At 46.4% G+C, this 6,536-nt stretch overlaps 1 long non-coding RNA gene across 1 annotated transcript; it reads right to left on the reverse strand.

The window, feature by feature from the left end:
* Positions 1–96: 96 nt before the first annotated feature.
* Positions 97–6,305, reverse strand: LOC146261668 (uncharacterized). Its single transcript, XR_014724761.1, has 3 exons — positions 6,047–6,305; positions 1,171–1,345; positions 97–828 (listed from the first exon to the last, which is right to left on the reverse strand). It is a non-coding gene; the product is annotated as an uncharacterized LOC146261668 (long non-coding RNA).
* Positions 6,306–6,536: the final 231 nt, after the last annotated feature.

Here is a 6,536-nt window from a genome sequence, read left to right on the forward strand (position 1 = left end):
CACCAGCGCTCCGCCAGTCTATACAATGTCAGGGCTCTCAAGTTTTGAAGACAGGCAAGAGTGACATTTCTTCTCCCCCCCTCAAAGTGATGCTCGAGCTCCAGTGGTTTGCTTTGTAGGTGAACAAAACTTTCGGAAGACGTTGTAGCAGAATCACAAAAAAATCAAGGATACGCTTTTTTTCCATTGGTTGTTGCATTAAATCTTACCCAGATACAATGGTGCTTGATTGGCTATTGTATAGACCCTTTCGCTTTTTTGATAGGCTGGCTGATAAGTGGCAGGCTCGACTAAGAACCAGGGAAGACGCGCTTGATTCCTGCCGGTCGGTTCCATAGTGAGAGTGGCGCGGCCAGAGGAATTTTGGTTGGATGCTGCAGCATATTTAATATATTATAAATATGTTGTTTTCTGGATGCCCGGGTCATACAAACATTAATGATGATTAAGGCTAAGTGTGCTGAAGGATGTAGATTGTTTGTGTCTATTCCAATATGTAATGATGGTATTCAATGACACAAGTCTGTGTTCTCGAAAGAGTGGTCTGGCGTCGCAGAGGTCCGATAATATCAGCTTTAATGCAGCAGTTGGAAATCAACAAGTACAGAGCTCTGGGGCTGTCTACGTTTCCATACCCGCAACAGAGTTTGGGCTGGTTCACGAAGTCCAACTGGCTATCTGTTCCTGCCCTAGCATATATTATACAGTGCAATTGAAACAGAAATATCAAAAAAGGGTTGAGCTTGTTCTCTCGTGTATCAGGGAGTTGTTCTTCCTTACGCATCCCACCTGCTCGGGCTCTCTCTAAGCCCAGATTCAAGGTTGCTTCTGAAATGGAGAGATAACAACACAAAATACAGCCTGTTTCCCACACCCTGTGTGAGACACAATGTTTTAAGCCTGAGCACACTTCTAAATTCATAAGACATACATTTAATAAGCACAATACATAATTTTAATACATCCATCCTTTATAAAGTCTTATGAGCATTGTTCCCGTTGCTATATAGTGCACAGTGCCCGTGATGCATTTGGTGATTAAGTTGCCACAAATATTAATAAATGGGATTATAGATAGTGCCATGCCCGTGGTACAGCTAATGATTATAGTTCTAGAATTGTATTGTAATGTATTATAAATTCTTTAGTGCATATCCATTATGTGCATACCATCTGATGTGCGATCTACGGAGCGGTTCCGCAAGCACATCCCGTCCAGACCAAGTGCTCAACGAGACTTGCACCCAAAACCAACCCCCATACACTGACCATCTCCCCGGTGCCCTTCTCATTCGCCCGCGGGCAGACCTCTAGAGCAGCGCTGACCATCTAGCAGGGATGTTATCTAGTGGGAAAGAAAACAAAGTGTCAGCAGCATACTGATCCCTGGATGGTATCCGGGGTATCTCCGGAGATGCTTCCAGAAAGATTGCTAGCACATGCAGTATGCATGCAGTAACGGAGATCTCTGAGACATTCTAGCATAGTGATGATCCAGTAGATTCTGATCTATACAGGGCAGATTTATGTTACCTCTAAAGACCTGGGGCCAGTTGCACAAAACACCTTAAATTAAGATTTTCTTTAAGGTAAGAGTTAAGGTTTCCTTAAAATATAATTGGTTGCACAAAGCACCCTTAAGTCTTCTCCTTAAGGTTTCCTTAAATGTTCCCTTAAGTATTTAAGGTTTTCTCCTTACCTTGGTTGTATACTTAAGGATTCCCTTAAAGTTTGTTAAAGCGTTGCACAAAAGACCTTAGCAAACAAAGTAAGGAAGAAAACATAAGGTACCTCTGGCTTATTCTTTACCGCAACTTGGCTGAGTTTATGGAGATAAATTAACCCATCCCGCACTCTGTTAGGCTACTGTGCTGCAGTCTAAACATGAAGGCTACCGCTCTAAATAAAGTAGCTAGCCGAGTCTCACACCAATGCAGTGTTGATCTCATTTTGATCTACCTAAGAAGCTAGCTCTCACTTAAACGTTACTGTGTAGCAACAAGACCTACAAGTAAAGTTGATATCATCAGTTTTATTGAACTCTCTCCTGAAATTGGTTCTCTTTTTGGACATAACAGTCAAGTTATAATATAGCTAGCTATATTTTTTATTTCTTGAATTGAACGCTTCACCAAACTTCGTTTAGTTTATTTTTGATGCAATTTTGTCCTAACGCTACATTGTTTTTTGTTTGCAGTTATTTGTGGATCACATTTACCTTTTAATGTGCTTTTTTAAATTATTCCTGTAGAAGCATAATATTTTCCTCCTCTGACCAATTTGGTTTTCTTGCCTTCTTTTTGTAGGTCTATAAGCTTTTACTGCTGGGAAATCACGTTCAATGTAGTAAATCCCTTCACGTTTCACCTCAGCTAAGGAAACCATTTAAGGGATTCTGTGCAACCCCCTTAAGTAAATCCCTTAGCTAAGGAGAAATGTACCCTTAAGTGTCATATTTAAGGAAAAACCTCAAGGTGTTTTGTGCAACCGGCCTCTGACCTCTAGCACACGTCGGCTGCCATGGGATGCAACATGAGGATGTGAAAACCAATGTGTCAGCAGAGCATCTGCTGTTCTCTGGAAGTCCGGGGCATCTCAACGGATGTCTCCATGTAGACAATGTGGATTCTGATGGCTAGCTTAGCGCATCAGAGCACGTCTGCGGATCACCACGCCTACATGGAGATCTGAAGAGACATTCTAACAATAGCAATAGCAATGGCAATGTATGAAGCCCCAGGATACTGGACTACATCGGTCTCCATAGGTCTCAGACCCACTCAGCTTGAGCACTTGCCTGGAGTAGAGATAGTCGCTGAGTGTTATCTAATTCAAGCCTCTGTATTGTGTACCAGCAGCGCAAACATTGCCCAACACACAGTCTCTGTTCTCAAGTGCTCATTAGTTTCTGCGCTTCCACAATGTCCAGCTTGGACGTGGACACCTTTGCAGAAGCAGAGGTGGCCGCCCTGATCCGGAAGGGTTTGCGCCATATGCAGCTCCAGAGACAGGCCACAGCGCTCGCACAGGAATTCGGTGGCGCTGCAGGAGCCACAATCTGGTCATGGCTTTGCCGGCTGCGTCACTGGCCACCAGGGGCTCATGAGGCGTCGCCTGATGGCGACATAGCAGGTAACGGCACATAAAGGAGAGTGGACAGATGGTACAGTTAGTTTGGCCAATAACAATTGGGGTACCTTTACATGTCATATCAGTTTTGCTGTGCTTCACTACAACTGTGAACATCCCACTTCCCCTTAGTAAATTGGACATGGCAAAGTAGGGCATCTAGTGGTGAATATACTGCACCGCAGAAACCGTAGAAGCCGTGAGAAACACTGTCTCGAGCAGAGTGTCGACATACGGCCAAAACACCCCAGTTTCAGGGTGGACACAAGTTTGTGCAGTAAAGGGAGAATGATAGGGAGACTTTATCTTTGCTTTCGGGCTGCTGCTTCCGTAGACCGCTCATAAGAAGACGGATAGACGGACTGCATGCTGTAGGATCCACACACCGAAAGTGGAACTGGACACCTGCCACCAATGTGTTGATGGACAACGGTTGCAGCTTGCGGGACTCGAAACGGTACATGTTCACAGGCAGAGGGTTCACAGAGGACGTACCACAGTATGAAAAATATTGAAGCCAGGCGTAGGATTATAATATGGGAGTGCACACAACCAACAGCGGAAAATACATGCTACTGCAGCAACCGACCCTTCTCTAGCATGGCCCGGATGAAACGTTGGACATGTCAGGCCGTCCAGCAAAGCATGAGGGCGCAACGCATGGAACTTCTGTGATTTGATACGAGACAGGGAATTAGTGGTTGGCTAGCCCCAGAACGTAGCTGCGCATGATATGTAATTGCCCAGGACGCATGTCCATGTGAGGCATCTGATAAAGGCACCAAACTCCCCTTATTGATTGTATGGACCACTCTCTCATTGTCACAGAACACGGTAATCTGTTTCCTACACCATAAATGCCCCCACAAATACAAAAAACACAATCTGATCGTTCATGGAGCACACTGGGATAGCACTCCGGTAGTCGGGACAGGATCCCCATGGGCCACGGAGCACAGAATTGCTGTCGACCGTGGTAACCCCCGAACCCAACCGAGGGGGCTTAATACATGTAGAACTGGAGGGCGGGTGTCCACCTCATGATTATAGAAAAACGAATTGCCGTGCCACAGCTGCGCCCAGAAGGACAGATCAGACCTGCACCTAGCGTCAAGCACCAAGTTTGCTACGGTTTTGCACAGGTCAAGGTGCCGGGAAACAAAGGCGGCACGGCGCTACAGGTGGCCCCCATTACAGAGCGAACCAGCTGAACGTGCTACCAGCTGAACGTGCCTGATTCCACCTGCAGGTGGATCACAGACTTCCTGTCTGACAGGAAGCAGTGCGTTAAGCTGGGAACACAAGTCTCTGATTCCCGGTCCATCAGCACTGGATCTTCCCAGGGCTGCGTCCTTTCTCCTCTACTCTTCTCCCTGTACACCAACAGCTGCACCTCCAGTCATCCGTCCATGAGAACAACCTACAGCTCAATGCTCTCAAGACAGTGGAGATGGTTGTGGACTTCAGGAAGAACACAGCCCCACTCACCCCCATCACCCTGTGTGACTCCCCAGTCAACACTGTGGAGTCCTTCCGCTTCCTGGGCACTATCCTCTCCCAGGACCTCAAGTGGGAACTGAACATTAGCTCCCTCACCAAGAAAGCACAACAGAGGATGTACTTCCTGCGGCAGCTGAAGAAATTCAACCTGCCAAAGACAATGATGGTGCACTTCTACACAGCCATCATTGAGTCCATCCTCACCTCCTCCATCACCACCTGGTACGCTGCTGCCACTGCCAAGGACAAGAGCAGGCTGCAGCGTATCATCCGCACTGCAGAGAAGGTGATTGGCTGCAATCTGCCTTCCCTCGAGGACCTGCACACCTCGAGGACCGTGAGACGGGCGAAGAAGATTGTGGCTGACTCCTCCCACCCTGGACATTCCCTGTTTCAGTCCCTCCCCTCTGGCAGAAGGCTGCGGTCCATCAGGACAAATGCCTCACGCCATACAAACAGTTTCTTCCCTTCCGCTGTTGGCCTCCTCAACAAGGCCAGAGCTCACACTGACTGAATGTCCTTAACTTTTTACTTTTTGCACTACACTCAACTCCTGTAATATTTGTATTTTATATTGTATTTTATATTGTAAATTGGCAACTTATATTCTACTTTATTGTATATTTTATTTAAATTGTATTCCACTTAGTATTGCTAGTTTATGTATCCTTAGTATAGTTAGACCACATATTTAAATTTAAGATTCCTATATGTTTACTGTATGCACCTTCCTGCCAAAGCAAATTCCTTGTCTGTGCAAACTTTCATGGCGAATAAATCCCATTCTGATTCTGACCTGAACGCGCTTGAGCTTCTCCGCGGTCAACAACGCCTGCATTAGTGTGCTGTTCAGCTGGATGCCTAGGATTCGAGCGAGGTCGGTGGGCATACAGTTCTCGTCAGACAACGGGACACCTAGCTCGTCCACGCAACACGGAAATGCAGCACGAAAGAACACAAAAAATCCACCAATAAAATCGTCCAGCAGGTGCAGAACTAAATTTGTTAAACAAATTCCACCACAACGCTTCCGACAGCATGTCGAAGATGCGCGGGCTGCTGAGGCAGCCAAATGTCAACAGTAGTACAGTTTATCATGCACAAAAGTCTCCAAACAAAATCGTTCAACAAAATCCAACACAACGCTTCCGACAGCATGTCCAAGCACTGGTCCTCTCCAAGTTGGACTACTGCAACTCGCTGCTCGCTGGTCTCCCAGCATGTGCAACCCGCCCTCTTCAGAGGATTCAGAACGCAGCAGCCCGTCTGGTCTACAATCTACCCAGACGCTCCCATGTTACCCCGCTCCTCATTTCTCTAACCCTCAACCCTAGCTTATTACAGTTGCTTTGCACATTGTTGTAGGCATAGACTTATCGCAAAACATTTTGATATTTTTCTACTTTAATTTACTTACCTAACAACTATTGCTCCTTTTTTGTGAAGATAAATTACGGTTTCTCTTCCCGTTCCTTGGCTCGCCGGTGTTACAGTGTCGCAGATCCGCGTAAAGGTGCCAGTATGGTACTCCGACTCCGTTACGGATGGGCGGGCCGCCGGATAGGACGGATTAATTCGCATTTCTGTTGCCTTTATGGTTCTCCGAAGGCTGGGGGTGCTGAAAACAATTCACCGCCAGAACAGTAGGTGGAGAAGCGTTTTTTTTGTCGAAAACACGTTGCTTTGTTGCGTCTTTGTAAATTAGAAATCGTCGTTGTTTATCTCCCACCTCTCATCACACGTGTGACACTCTTACCAGCTGTCACTAGTCAGACGACGAGTGCAGCAGGTGCAGTCACATAATATTATATTAAAGACAAACTCGAGGCCCGCCGCGTCATTTTATGTGGCCCGCGGAAGATTAATGGGCTATTGAAATAAGTCTACGCTGCTTTACAGCGTGCATT

Source organism: Hypomesus nipponensis, chromosome 12, assembly GCF_054491055.1.
Source record: "Hypomesus nipponensis isolate SF chromosome 12, ASM5449105v1, whole genome shotgun sequence".
Taxonomy (NCBI): Eukaryota; Metazoa; Chordata; class Actinopteri; order Osmeriformes; family Osmeridae; genus Hypomesus; species Hypomesus nipponensis.